Source organism: Mustela nigripes, chromosome 13 (genome assembly GCF_022355385.1).
Source record: "Mustela nigripes isolate SB6536 chromosome 13, MUSNIG.SB6536, whole genome shotgun sequence".
Classification (NCBI taxonomy): Eukaryota; Metazoa; Chordata; class Mammalia; order Carnivora; family Mustelidae; genus Mustela; species Mustela nigripes.
This window is the reverse complement of record NC_081569.1, coordinates 84,122,856-84,138,283: the sequence shown is the minus strand read 5'-3', so window position 1 is coordinate 84,138,283 and position 15,428 is coordinate 84,122,856. Positions and strand designations below refer to the sequence as shown.

The 15,428-nt window shown below is 34.9% G+C and overlaps 1 protein-coding gene and 1 non-coding gene across 7 annotated transcripts in view; one reads left to right on the top strand and one right to left on the bottom strand.

Moving 5' to 3' along the window:
- The window catches only part of RALGAPA1 (Ral GTPase activating protein catalytic subunit alpha 1), a 246,928-nt gene that overhangs the window by 13,597 nt on the left and 217,903 nt on the right, over window positions 1–15,428 (top strand). The gene's annotated exons all lie outside the window — the stretch shown is intronic.
- LOC132000354 (U12 minor spliceosomal RNA) lies at window positions 4,633–4,782 on the bottom strand. Its single transcript, XR_009399258.1, has one exon. It is a non-coding gene; the product is annotated as a U12 minor spliceosomal RNA (small nuclear RNA).

Genomic DNA, 15,428 nt, shown 5'->3' with positions numbered 1-15,428 from the left:
ACATATGTTGTCAAGACATATTAAAAATAGACCCTCTCTTGCTGTAGCCTCATTCTTCTGCCTCCTGGTGCTGCTTGTGTGCTGGTTCAGTGAGGACCTGGTACCTCCTTTGTGAAGTGGCAGCTGAGAAGACCGGTACTCTCTGATGTTGATGAAAAGCCTAAGGAAGGCGTCAAGGCTAAGAATAATGGTCATTATTAATTTGAAGGTGATGTGGCAGGATGGATCTGTGGTGCAGTTTAAGATTAAGTGGCATATTATCACTTAATAACTTACTAAGAGGTATATATCACTTAGTAAACTAATGGAAAGCCTATTGTGAAAGGCAGGATTTGTCAGTGAGGGAGAACAGATTTTGATTTGATGGAGAACCATTCAATGAAACACACATCTGCACAGCTGGAAATGGGGGATGAAGATACAATTGATGTGATCCAGCAGCAGACAGGAGTAGTCTACTAAAAAGAGAACTTGCTACTGTACTCTAGATCTCTCTTCCTCCAGACCAAGATATTCTCAATGAGAAAACTGCAGTTTGATTCCACCACATCTTGACTACTACAGTATAGTTTTCTTGATTCTTTCATTTTCCCCTTCCCTATCACTTAATTGTATATAAAGTAACTGTGTATGTGCACAAGCATATTGTATATTTTTTTAGCTAAGTGGCTGATGGTATGTTTTGATTGACATCAGATGGAGATGGAATGGGGAAATAAACTGGTTCTGGGAAATAGACTGGTTCTGTGAAAATACCTCCTTTCTCCATTTGTGGCATGCTCATTCAGCTTTTTATATTCCGGTAAGTTATTTTGCTCTCAGCATTTAACAACAACAACAAAAAAAACCAACATAAAAATCCTTGCATACCTTGTTCAAGTGGAGAATTTTAATGTTTTTTTTTATCATTTATCATATCAAGGAGAATTTTGTAACTTTTTTGTATGAAACAGTTACATGTAGGGCAATCTGTCTTTAAGTAGGGGTAAATACTCTACAAGAAATGTTTTCTCTTCAAGTCAAGCATCTTGTTGTTTAAAATATTTTATTTATTTTTTAAGATTTTATTTATTTATTTGCCAAAGAGAGAGAGAAAAAACTTGTGCACCAGCAGGGGGAGGGTAGGCAGAGGGAGAAACAGGCTCCCAGCTGAGCAGGGAGCCCAGTGTGGGGCTCATCCTAGGACCCTGGGATCATGACCTGAGCCGAAGGCAGATGCTTACCTACTGAACCACCTAGACATCCTTTATTTATTTTAGAGAGAGAGCGCATGCGCATGCACAGGTGCTCAAGCAGTGGGAAGGGGCAGAGGGAGAGAGAGAATCTCAAGCAAACTCTGCACTGAGGGTGCCATTTCATGACCCTGATACCATGACCTGAACCAAAATCGAGAGTTGGATGCCCAACTCCCTGAGCCACCCAGGTGCCCCAAGCACCTTGTTTAAACTTTTTGTTCAAAAAAAAATTATATATAATATTACTGATGGAATGTAAATTCAATGGCATTTTGACTGTAAAACAAAATTTAAAGTGTATATATGTGAGGCACCTGGCTGGCTTAGTCGGTTAAGCATGCAACTCTTGATCTTGGGTTTGTGAGTTCAAGCCTCCATGTGGAGGTGGTGTGGAGCCTACTTAAAATTAAAGTATAAATTGCTTCTCGGCCTTTTGGCTAAGATCAAGTATAAAATTAAAATATACATACGCCTATACTTTGAAGTGAGCATTTCCATTTCTTAGCATTCTAAGGAAGTGGTTATATGTGTAGGACCACTGCAATGTTTAAAATAGTGAAAAATTTGAGCCAACCTAAATATTCATTCTTTGGAGATTGACTTTGGATTTTAAATATATTACTAAATTTGAGTATTGTAAGTCTCAGGAAGTGTTAGGATTCTAGTCATTACTAAATAAATAGGTTGGCTTTTTCACATGAACACCAAATACATTTCAGATATGATTCTATCTCTTCACACTCTTTTTAGAAAATATTTTACTTATTTATTAGATAGAGACGTAGTGAAAGAGCATGATTGGGGAAGAGAGGGAGAAGCAGGTTCTCTGAGAGCAGAGAGCCTAACATGGAGCTCTGTCCCAGGACCCTGGGATCTTGACCGGAGCCAAAGGCAGTTGCTTAACAGACTGAACCATCTGGGTACCCCTCTGTTCACTATCTCTGAGAAGTTTTTAAGGAGTGAACATTTTAAGAGAAGCAGTTATCATATATTGATAATATTACCCAATATTTTTGTCTACTTTATGTGGTGGGCTGTGCATAAGCATTTTACATGTGTTATCTGACTTAATTCTTACAACAGCCCAGTGTGGGAGATAGTAATTAATCCCTAAGGAAAGATCAGCATTAAAAAGCTAGTAAATAAGGGGATATAGAGGAGAAAGTCAGAATATCTGGGTTCTGATATCAGCTATATTATTCACTTAATACTTCTGTACATACTTCATCTCTTTATAAAATAAGAATAACACTTCAGATATTATTGGAAGATTACATGAAAAAATGAATTTGAAGCACAGAATTTATGGAAGAATTTAAAACATTATTTGAATTTTGATTGGAACCTTGAAAGTGATAAAATTGGATCAAAGAAATTATGACCTGTGCAAAGTCAGTAAGAATTTATTCCTTTTTTTTTTTTTTTTAGGGTTTTAAAATTTATTTATTTGACAGAGAGAGAAAGCGAGAGAGAGGACGTGCGCACATGCATGTGAGAGAGAGCATGTACACAAGCAGAGGGAGTGGCAGGCAGACGAAGAGGGTGAAGCAGACTCCCAGTGGAGCAGGGAGCCTGATGTAGGGCTCCATCCCAGGACCCCAGGATCATGACCTGAGCTAAAGGCCTATGCTTAACTGACTGAGCCACCCAGATGCCCCAGTAAGAATTTATTTTTAAGAAATATAGTATGAACCCCTGGATGATCTCTTTTTTTTAAGTTTTATTTTTAATTCCAGTTAACATACAGTGCTATGTTAGTTTCAAGTGTACAGTATAGTGATTCCATACATGTTGCTCTTCATGAAAAGTGCATTCCTTGATCCCCATCACCTGTTTAACCCATCCCCCCATCCACCTCTCCTCTGATAACCGTCAGTTTGTTTTCTGTAGTTGTGAATCTCTTTCTTGGTTGGTTTGTCTCTAGTTCTATCCATGTTGTTGCTAATGGCCAGATGATCTTGATGATGGTTTAGATTCTGTACTTTATTCTTAGTCTTTAGCCTACTAAAAAAGGATAAATTAGAAAATTATTTAAAAGTTACATTTTGGGAAAATAAGAATGAAAGGAAATAAAATTCATTGTTGGTATTTTAGGTCAAATAAACACAAGGAAATCCTTAAATTATGTCACCTAACAACATTATTTTTTCCCTTTTCACTCAAAACTGATGTAAAATAGCTAGGAAAAGGTACATTAGTGATACCAAAAATTTGTTGTCATTGTCTGAATCCTTTTAGAACATTAGGTTCGAGATTCCCAGTCACCTTTCCTTTTCCATTAATTGTCTTTAGAACCTTCTTGAGGCAAGTTGCTTTTTACAATAAACTGCTGCTTATAAAGATGCCATTTATTATAAAATGTCTTCAAGGAAAATATGCATCTATTTGATGAATCTGTCTCTTTAAAGCTCTTAAAAATGTTGGGTCTGAGCAACCATTTGAACAAATACATAGTGCTTTGCTAGATTTTAGGCAACTACAAAGGAGTAAAGGAGTTGATGGTACAGTGAAAAAATATGAAATAGTCTAAAAGAGAAAGATTGTAGGAATTTGTACTAGTATTTTCTTTTCCTTATTCATTGTAGTACATTTTCCAAATGTGTGTATGTTTATTTTCAGTATCCAAAAGAATGCCTTTGAGTGTAGGAGGTTGACTTGAGAAATTATTTTCTATTTTAGAGGTCTAGATCCACAATAGTAGTAGCAACGTATTTGGATTATTTCGATTATTCTTCCATTGTCTGACCACTCAAAAAAAAAAAGACATTATTTTATAATAATAGTGGTATATTAATAGCTAGCTAGTGTTTGACCCTGTAAAAGTGAAGGTAATGCATTTGGTTTTTTGTTTTGTTTTTAATTTTTTAAAAGATTTTACTTATTTATTTGACACAGAGAAAGATCGCAAGTAGGCAGAGAGGCAGGCAGAGAGAGAGGGGGAAGCAGGCTCCCCACCGAGCAGAGAGCCTGATGCGGGGCTTGATCCCAGGACCCTGAGACCATGCATGACCTGAGCCGAAGGCAGAGGCTTATTAACCCTCTGAGCCACCCAGGCGCCCCAAGGTAATGCATTTGTTTGCGGTAAAAATGAGTAGTTGGTGATGTAATAGTTTGTAGTTTCTAGACTTAGAAAAAAAGTTCTTTTTTCCCCAGTCTGGTTTCTCTTCTTTTTCAGATTAATTTTTTTCCACACTAGCCTAGAGGTCCTACTAGCTCTAGATGTTTCATATAAATGGAATCATAAAATATATGGTCTTTGTGTTTGCTTTTTTTACTTAACATAATGTTTTCAAGGTTTTAGCATTTAATATTCCTTTTTATGGCTGAATAATATTCAGTTGTATAGATACCACTTATTACCTTCATACCAGTCTGCTCTTTGAGCTTTAAAAGGTGACAGGCAGATGGCCACTCCCAGGCATCTCACAAAGTGTGCAAGTTGCCTTAGGGAATAAGTTGACCCACTCAAAAATTTGTCTCATATTAGCAATGAGAATTTGGATATCACCTAGAATCATAATTTTCCTTACTCATAAATTTAAGGCATTTATGGTGGTTTTGATTTACATTTCCATGATGGCTGTTGAGCATCTTTTCATGTGTTTATTGGCCATTTGTGTATATTGTTTGGAGAAATGTGTGTTCAAATTCTTCCCCCCCTTTTTAAAAACATTTTATTTATTAGAATGAGTGAGAGAGCACACGGGTACCTGTGGGGGGAGGAGCAGAGGTCAAGGGGGAAGTAGACTCCTCTGCTGACCAAGAGGTTGACACAGGGCTCTACACAGGGATCCATCTCAGGACCCTGAGATCATGACCTGAGCTAAAGGCAGATGCTTAATCCACTGAGTCACCCAAGTGTCCCAAAATCCTTTACCTTTTTTTTTTTTTTTTTAAAGATTTTATTTATTTATTTGAGAGAGTGACAGTGAGAGAGAGCATGAGCGAGGAGAAGGTCAGAGGGAGAAGCAGACTCCCCATGGAGCTGGGAGCCCGATGTGGGACTCGATCCCGGGACTCCGGGATCATGACCTGAGCCGAAGGCAGTCGTCCAACTAACTGAGCCACCCAGGCGTCCCTCCTTTACCTTTTTAATTTAATTAAATTTCATTTTATAGTTGAGTTCTGAGAATTGTATGTTGTGGATATTAGGCGCCTGTGAAATGTTTTATTTGCAGATATTTTCTCCTGTCTGTAGATTGTCTTATTTTCTTTTTTTTTTTCTTTATAGTATTCTTTGAAGCAAGAAAGTTGTGGGTTTTGTTGAAGTCCAATTTATTTTTTCCTTTGTTGTTTGTGCTTTCGTTCTCTGAAGTACAAAACAATTGACTATTCAAGATCATGTTTTCTTCTAAGAGTTAGATAATTTTAATTCTACATTTAGACTTTTGGTCCATTCTGTGTAAATTTTTGTATATGGTATGATGAGATAGTGATTCCATCTCATTCTTTTGCACATGGATATTCAGTTGTCCTAGCCCCATTTGTTGAAAAGCATATTTTTTCCCAAAGTGAGTTGTCTTAATACTCATGTTGAAAATCATTTGACCAGGGGCACCTGGGTGGCTCAGTGGGTTGAGCCGCTGCCTTCGGCTCGGGTCATGATCTTAGGGTCCTGGGATTGAGTCCCGCATCAGGCTCTCTGCTCAGCAGGGAGCCTGCTTCCCCCTCTCTCTCTCTGCCTGCCTCTCAGTCTACTTGTGATTTCTCTCTGTCAAATAAATAAATAAAATCTTTAAAAAAAAAAAATCATTTGACCATGTGAGAGTTTATTTCTGGACACTCAGTTCGGTTCCATTTGTCTCTGTTATCCCAATATCACACTGTCTTGATTACCATAATTTTACAGTAAGTTTTGAAATTCGAAAGTATCCGTTCTACATCTTTGCTCTTTTTATTCTTTTCTTTCTTTTTTTTTAAATTGAGGTATAATGGACACATAACATTATATTAGTTTCAGGTGTATAGCAGTATGATTCAGTATTTGTATTTGTGGTGAAATGATCATCACAAGTCCAGTTAACACCCGTCACTGTATGCATGATTATAAATATTTTTTTTCTTCTGGTGAGAACTTTTAACATCTGCTTTTTCAGCAACTTTAAAATATACAATACAGTATTATTAGCTGTAGTCACCATGCTATACATTGCATCCCCGTGATTTATTTATTTTACAACTGGAAGTTTGTTGTTTTTTTTCAAAATTGTTTTGATTAGTCTGGGTTCCTGGTATTTTCCTATGAATTTTAGGATCTGTTTGTTAATTTCTGCAAAAAGCCACTTACGATTTTGACAGAGATTTCATTGACTCTTTAGATATATTTGAGAGAGTATTTTTATCTTAACAATATTAATGCTTCTTGTCTGTGACAAAGAATATCTTTCCGTTTAATTCTTTTGTCTCTCAGTGATATTTCATAGTTTTTAGTATTTAAGTTTTTATTTCTTTCACTCCCAAATATCTTATTCTTTTCATGCTGTTGTAAATGGAATTGTTTTCATATTTTCACTTGTGGATTATTCTTTGCTAGTAGATAGAAACACAGTTGATTTTGTATATTCATTTTGTATTCTGAAACCTGGATGAACTTTTTTTTTTTTGCCCCTACAGATTTTTGTCTGTGTGGATTCCTTAGGATTTTTTATATACAAAATCATGTCATTTGTGAATAGAGATGTAATGTTTCTTCTCCTTCTTCTTCCTTTTTTTTTTTTTTTACAATTTATATGACTTTTATTTATTTTTCATATCTAATTTCTTCAGCTACTCCTTCCAGTACAGTGTTGAGTACCAACAGCAAAAGGGGACATCTTTGTTTTTTTTTTTTTTTTGTTTTTAGAGGTAAAGCTTCCAGTCTTGTACCAGTCAGTATGAAGTTAGCTTTGGATTTCTCATAGATGCTCTTTATCCAGTTGAGGAAATTACTTTCTATTCCTAACTTTTTGAGTGTTTTTATCATGAAAGGATGTTGGATTTTGTCAAGCACTTTTTCTGTGTCTGTTGAGACAATTATTTGGGTTTTCATCTGTATATTAATATGGTGTATTGCCATGATTGATTTTCCTCTGTTGAACTGATCTTGCATTCTGGGATAAATCCCACTTGGTCATGGTGTATAGTACTTTTTATATATTGCCATATTCAGTTATACAGTATTTTGTTGGGGATTTCTGTATCTATATCAATAAGGGATATTTGTGTATTCTTGTAATGTTTTGGTTTTGGAATGAGGGTGTTATTGGCCTCATAGAGTGCGTTTTAAAGTTTTCTCTTTTTTTGAAGTGTTAATATGAAGCCATTTGGTTCTGGGCTTTTCTTTCAGGTCAGTTTTCCTTATTGCTCAGTCAGTCTTTTCTTATAGATCTACTCAGATTTTCTCCTTTCAGTTTTGGTATTTTATGTCCTTCTAGGAATTTGTCCATCTCATATAGGTTATGTAATTTGTACATTGTTCATAGTATTCCTTTGTGATTTTTTAAATTTCTGTAAGGTTGTTAGTAATGTCCTTTTTTCCAATCCAGATTAGTAATTTTAATCTTCTCTCTTCTTGGACAGTATGACTAAAGTTTTTCAGTTGTGTTTTCATTGATGTTTTGTATTTTTTTTTCTCTATTTCAAATACCTCATTCTTTATTGTTTCTTTCTTTTCTGCATTCTTTAGTATTAGTGTGTTTTTATTTTTTGTTTTTTAGTTTCTTAAGGTAGAACATTAGGTTATTGATTTTGAGATCTTTACTTTCATTTAGGCATTTGAAACTGTACATTTTCCTCCTAGTGCTTATTTAGCTGAGTGCCATAAATGTTGTGTTTTCATTTACATGTCAAGGTATTTTCCCCCCCATGAGCGTGGAATGGAATGTCTTTCCATTTCTTTTGGTCATCTTTAATTTCCTCAGTGTTTCATAGCTTTCAGAGTACTTTCATCTCTTTGGTTAAATTTATTCCAAGGTATCTTGTTCTTGATGCAATGTAAATGGGATTGTTTTCTTAATTTTTCTTTCTGTTGTTGCATTATTATTTTATAGTTGGTTAAACTAATAGAAGATAGGAGGCTGCTCTAAAATTCAGGCAAGAGACCCTGAGGTATAAAACTAAATGGTGGGGGGGATGGGGTATAGGGAGAAAGAAATACATTGCAGAAGTAAACTTAGCAAGAAAAATGAATGATTTGTTGAGGGGTGGGTGGTGGGGTGGGTGGTGAGAGTTAAAAAGACGGGGGAATAAATCTGAAATGTCAGAAATCTGAAAAACCAACCTAGGAAGGGAATACAGACGCTAGAGAAGATGAGGGGAGGTGGATTTACTTGGGGGCAAGATGAATGTGAGATACTTGTGAAATTGTAATTGGATAGGTAGTCCTCAGGAGAGGGCATGAAACAGAACCCATGGATTTGAGAGGTATTTGTATATAGATAGAGTTCATTTTGCAATATTTAATGAAGGTGGAAGAAGACATATTTTTGACAGAACCCAACATTTAAAGGGAGGATACAGTGGAAGAAAAGTTGATAATGGAGATAGAAAAATGTAGAGGAAAAAAGAAAAAGGAGTGTTCACCCTCTTTTCTGATCACATCGAAGTTTCAGTTGGTCACTCTTACTAATATTCTCCCAATATTTTTACTTATATTTTCCCTTTAGCACACAATGTCCTGTTTAGTCCTGAACTTTAATATCACAGCCATTTACCTGTCTTGGTAAGTGGCATAAAGTAAGACATAGAATTCTTACCTGCCACTTAGACCAACTTTGTTTCATCCTGGTTTCCTTGAATCTTTTTAGTTTAGTTTTTATTTTGTAATAAACTAAGTGAAGAGGTAGAATGAAGTTAATAGGGACCTATCATTTGAAGTTTCTGGGGGAATTAAGAAAACTGAAAGAAAAGTGTTTGGTTCACTCTTTAGAAAACAGTGGATGTCCAATAAATACTATCTTCTTTCCTTCACGTCTTCACAGCCATATCAGAATTATTTTCTTTCATTGCTGTCTGTTATGAGGAAAGCTGCTTGTACCAATTCACACTAACTATGAAGGGTGTTTAACTTCTTATACTTTGTGTTGGAATGGTTTCCTTTCACAAATGAATTTAATGAGTAAAATTTTAATTATTGTGGTGAAGCAAAGGAGGGTATAATTAACCAGGTAAAGAGAGATACTTTGGGGCAGTATGCATACAAGTGGACTAAATCCTCTGAACTCTTGGTATCTTTCACTGTTTACTTGTTCTGAATCTTAAAATAAACCACCTCAGGCTCTGTGTAGCTTTCAAGTAATGCTTTTTTTTTTTTTTTTAAGATTTTATTTATTTGACAGAGAGAGAGAGAGAAATCACAAGTAGGCAGAGAGGCAGGCAGAGAGAGGGGAGAAAGCAGGTTCCCCGCGGAGCAGAGAGCCCATGCGGGGCTCGATCCCAGGACCCTGGGATCATGACCTGAGCCGAAGGCAGAGGCTTTAACCCACTGAGCCACCCAGGTGCCCCTCAAGTAATTCTTTAAAAACACCATTCACTCTTATCCTTGGGCACCTGGGTGGCTCAGTGGGTTAGGCCGCTGCCTTCGGCTCGGGTGGTGATCTCAGGGTCCTGGGATCGAGTCCCGCATCGGGCTCTCTGCTCAGCGGGGAGCCTGCTTCCTCCTCTCTTTCTCTCTCTGCCTACTTGTAATCTCTCTCTGTCAAATAAATAAGTAAAATCTTTAAAAAAAAAACAAAACACCATTCACTCTTTCAGAATGAGTTTGATTTAAAATGGTAAGGAGGTTATTTTATGCTGTGGCCTACTGCCTGAAGTGTGGCTATTCTAATGTTGATTGAGAGCTGATTTGGAGCCATTTGGTAGTTTAGGATGACCTGGGCAAGTTAGCTAACTTCTCTCAGGTTTAGTTTCTTTATAAAAAGGAGATAATATATTTGTTTCAAAAACATAATTTGGAGAACAAGTAAGGCTATGTATATGTAACTGTAAAAGTGTTATCTACACAAATGTAAAATATAAGTAAGCATAAGTGATTGTAATTGCTTTTGGCTTGTACTCAATGCTTAGCTAATAGTATGATGTTTGATAAAACAATTGATTTTGCTCTTAAATGAAGCATTGTATCTTTGTCTAAATTAGATTCTCTTCACTATGTCTCATTTTCTCTATGCTCATTGTGGAACCCTTGAAGGCAGGAGAATAATTCTTATTGTATTTTATTTTATAGAGTTGAATGAGATTTAGACATAATTACTTTGAGATCATGGTCGCTTACTAATGCTTCCTTTAGTGTTTTCTCTTTTCCTTTTTAGTTCCAGAAGTTATTATCTTGCTATCAGTTGTAACCATAATCACATGTTAGAAGCTTTTCTGCAGTTATTTTGAAACATCAGTTGATAAGGAGATAAGCTACATATCTTAAAACTACTTTGCTTTCTTTGAAATTTTAGTAGGTTTTTACTATGGTTTCTAGCAGGACGTTTGTTATGTGTATCTACTTTTTACAGCAAAGGAATATTAATAACATAAAGCAAACATCTTAAACGTTTGAACAGGAGAAAGGTCCCTAGATTTATTTTGATGAGTTAAATCACTCAGGACAGTTATCAATAGGGAAGTTAACTTGCCTGTCTGCTACATTGTTAAATACAAAAATGAGCTTGCCATATTTATTCACTTTAATATTGGTTCATTATATAAAAATGAAAATCAGTTTTAATGATTATTTTCTAGAAGTCAGTATTTCTAGTTGAAATTACTTCTTATGAAAATGAATGGAAATTGTCTTGAATCTGTATACAGGCATATGTGGGTTTCTGATTTGCATCAAACTTGAAGATTTTCAGCCATTAATTCTCCAAATATTTTTCTGCCTCTCCTCCTTGGAGTTTTCAATTACTTGTATTATTAGGCCACTTGAAGCTGTTCATTAATGTGCTTTTCAATTTTTTGGATTATAATTTTTCTTTTTCTTTTTTTAAAATTTTATTTTATTTTTTCAGTGTTCCAAGACTCATTGTTTATGCACCACACCCAGTGCTCCATGGAATACATGGGATTATCGTTTTTTGCTGTTTCTTTTGGGTAATTTATTGCTATGGCTTAATTCCAACTAGTTCAGTTTACACCGTATACATTGTAGTTTTTACCAATATAAGTTTGATTTGGATGTTTGTTTATGTTTTCCATTCTCAACTTCTTGGATACATGGAATACAGTTGGAGCAACTATTTTAATGCCCTTTTCTGCGCATTCTCACACCTGTGTTAAAATGTAGTTTAAATCTGATTTAATGATTATTGTCTTCATTATGAATTAGGTTTTATTGCTTTGCATGTCTGGTAATCATCAATTATATATAAGGCATTGTGAATTTTACCTTGTTGGGTCCTGGATATTTTGTATATCTATGAATTTTCTTGAGGTCTTTTCCTGTTCTGGGATTCACTTATTGGAAGCAGTTTGATCTTATGTATCTTGCTTTTCTGATACATGCGGTGGTTTTAAGTAGTGTCCCGTGTAGGGTGTTGCTCTGTGAAATACGAGTTTTTCTCATTTTCTTTGTGGGAATCGGCTTTCTTTTTGGCCTGTTTGATTACCTGGGACTTTTATCTTTATTCCCTTTTATCACACTTCTTTTGTATGAGGGTTAGCTTTCATTATTAATGCTTAATTTATTTCCTTTCAGTCAGAGAGCATAGTTTGAGATCTGTGACTCTTGGTACTTTTTCTGTTTGTATCCTTACTTAGTTTTGTTAATATCCTAAATATCCCACTTTTGCGTAGAAAGATTTATTCTCTGTTAGATTTAGAGTTTTATTTAGTAGAGTTTTATTAGTTAAATACTAATTGTGTTCAGATCTTTTGTGGACTTACTAATCTTGTCTCTGTTAAGTCGGAAACAGATGTATAAAATCTACCACACAAATAGTTGGTTTGTTTCTCCTTAGAAATTTGCTTTATATATTGTGAAACTTTTCATTCAAATTTGGAATTAAAGCTTCATGGTAAATACAGCCTTCTATCAAAATACATAGACTCTCTTTAATTGTAGTAATTCTTGCCTTAGTATTTATTTAGACTTATCAAGGAATCAGCATTGATATTCAGTTAGTATCTAAGTGATACATTGTATTTCATTCCTTTAATCATTTTGGGTTAAAATTTTTAACCTTAGTATTTGTGGGTGTCTTAAAATGCATTGTGATTACAACTATCTCTTAACTGAAGCATTTAATTCATTAACTTTTTTGGTAAATATTGTGTATTTATTTTTATTTTTATCACCTCATTCATCTTTATTGGGGTGGTTTTCTTTACTCATTTCTGTTAGCATAAGCTTTTCTATATTTTTCTCTTCCAGTGGTTAAGAATTTTGCATTCTGGGGCACCTGGGTGGCTCTGTAGGTTAAGCCTCTGCCTTTGGCTTGGGTCATGGTCTTGGAGTCCTGGGATGGACTCTCATCGGGCTCTGCTTGGTGGGGAGCCTGCTTCTCCCTCTTTATCTGCCTGTCTCTCGATCTCTCTGTCTCTGTCAAATTAATAAATAAAATTTTTTTTTAAAAAAGAGTTTTGCATTCTGTTATTACTCTTTTAGTAATAAATACTCTTTTTAGTGGTAACTCAATACATTTCAGTAGCATACTGATATTAAAGTCAGAATTCATCAGTATTTTTATCATCCTTTCAACAAAGATCTTAAAATACTCTTTCTAGCATTTCGGTTTCATCTTTGACATTATTGTCTATTATTTTACTTCCTCCTGGTTGGTAACTTTTGTGTTAATTGTTTGTTTTTACCACTCAGTATTCATTTAGATTTACCCACGCATTTTCCAGTTTCTTGCTCAGGTTTGCTTTTCTCATTTCTATGTGAGTTTATTTCTCTTCTTTCAGAAATCTCATATTTCTTTGCATTTGAGTGAGGTTTTTCAAGTGTTAACCTCTAAGAATGTAGGAAAATGCCTTTTCTTCATTTTCATGTTCATGTTATTGAATAGTACTTTTTAGCTGAGTATAGAACTTTAGATTGACTATTATTCGTCATTAGTTCTTTCAATATAAAGTTGCATTGTGTCCCTGCTTCTGTTGGGCTGATGAGAAGTCTGCTGTTAGTTTTTGATATTCTTATGTAGGTAATTTTTGTTGTTTTAATATCTCCATTTTCTTTTTGGTGTTAAGATGTATCCATGTATAGATTTGTATTTATCCTGTTTGGGACTCAATATGCCATTTTAGATATTATTTTTTTGAATACTGTACATTTTCTTCCTGACACTTCTTAGGTAGTCTTATCCTTATCTTTTTCATCTTGTTATTCTCTGTGTTATTTTTGAGTAATAGCTTCAGTTCTGTGTTCCAGCTTCTCAGTTTCCTCCTTTGTCCTTTTTTCCTCTCCCTCTCATTTCTCAACTTATTTTCCTTTTCCCATTTAGCCCCTCTCCCTCTTTTGGAGCCTAATTGTATATTATTTATAATTTATCGATTTGTATTTTTCACCTCTCCTTCTTCCCTTCTTTGTTTTTTTTTTTTTTGTCTGTTTGTTTTATTTCCTACCCTGCTTTCCCCAACTATGTAAATTTAGGGAACTGATGGTCAAAAATATTTAGTAAAAGAGTTTCTGTTTGCTGACTAGTTCATTATAAATAGAGGGAGTCAAAAGGAAATAAGTCTAGGGCGCCTGGGTGGCTCAGTGGATTGGGCCGCTGCCTTCGGCTCAGGTCATGATCTCAGGGTCCTGGGATCGAGTCCCGCATCGGGCTCTCTGCTCGGCAGGGAGCCTGCTTCTCTCTCTCTCTCTGCCTGCCTCTCTGTCTACTTGCGATCTCTCTCTGTCAAATAAATAAATAAAATCTTAAAAAAAAAAAAGGAAATAAGTCTAATTTTAATTCAGTATCTTTTTAGCAAGTATGTAGTTACCAGGCTTTCCTAACATGCTCTGTGAGAAGGAAATGAAGAGACTGTCTTGGCTTCTAAATTAGGTTATAAAATCTTGAGTTGATTCATGTTTGCTTTTGTTTTGTTTTGCTTTGTTATTGTTCTCTTATTTTCTTCTTACCTCTGGAACATTAGTTACGTTTCAAACATTAACTTCAGGAAATGTAGAGCTAATTATAGTAGCTTATTTATTCTAATTTCATAGTCTTTGTTACTCTAAACTGCTGTGTGGGGAAAAATAGAATACTTTTCCTGTTTTTCTCAGTTGTATATGTTTTTATTTTGAAAGTCTATGAAATATGTTTAACTAGTATTTGATGGCTTCATATCTTCCTATGATGGATAATTAATTACTAGTGTTCTATTCCTGTTACACTGGAGGCTGAATAACATATATTTTAAGTGCGTGGACAGTAGTAGATCCCGGCTGTATGGTTTAAATCCCTGTCTCTGTTTTTTACTAGCTGAATTACTTACTCTGTGCCTGTTTCCTCATCTACAAAATAGGGATAATAATAGTACTTATTTCATAGTGTCATTGTGAGAATTATAGAAAATAATTTCAGTAAATCACATCCAATATGTTGGACATAGAGTGTCTAACATATAGGAAATATTCAGTTTGTGTTAGCCATTATGTTTTTCTAGTTCTGTGAAAAAGTCACACAGGTAGTGTTACTGATAGGAGTGAAATTTTGGTGTTCTAATTACAGTCTAGATGAAGCAATGTTTTGCCTGTCAGGAGGTTATGCAATCTTTTCTAGTATAAAAATTTTCAAGCTAATAAATGAATCTAATAAAGTTAAAATAACCTGTTTTATCAATAATAAAACATATTTGAGTACATATGTGCTGAGCACTGTGTTAGGTTTTGGGAATACTAAGGTAGACACAGTTTATATTCTAAAAAAGCTATAGACTAGTCCTGGAAAGAAGACAAAAAAACACGTAAAATGTAATTATTTCCATAAGATAGAAATGTAGAGAATCCAAGGGAATATAGAGGAGAGGGCATCCATCCTTTCCTTTGGGAGGGCAGAGCAAAAGGGAAAGTCTTGGAAAATTCCACATACAAGATGTCACTAAAAAATCATTATGATTATTCACAGGGTAAGATATTACATGAAAGAGTTTAAAGTGCTGTCTATATGTTGTTTACTATTAATTTTATTCTGAAATCTTTTATTGAGCCTTAGAGCATTTCAAGAAATTAACTGATATTTAACTTTAATTTGAGTTTCATAACAATTAATAGTGTATTCTTCATCTCACTTCCAGCTT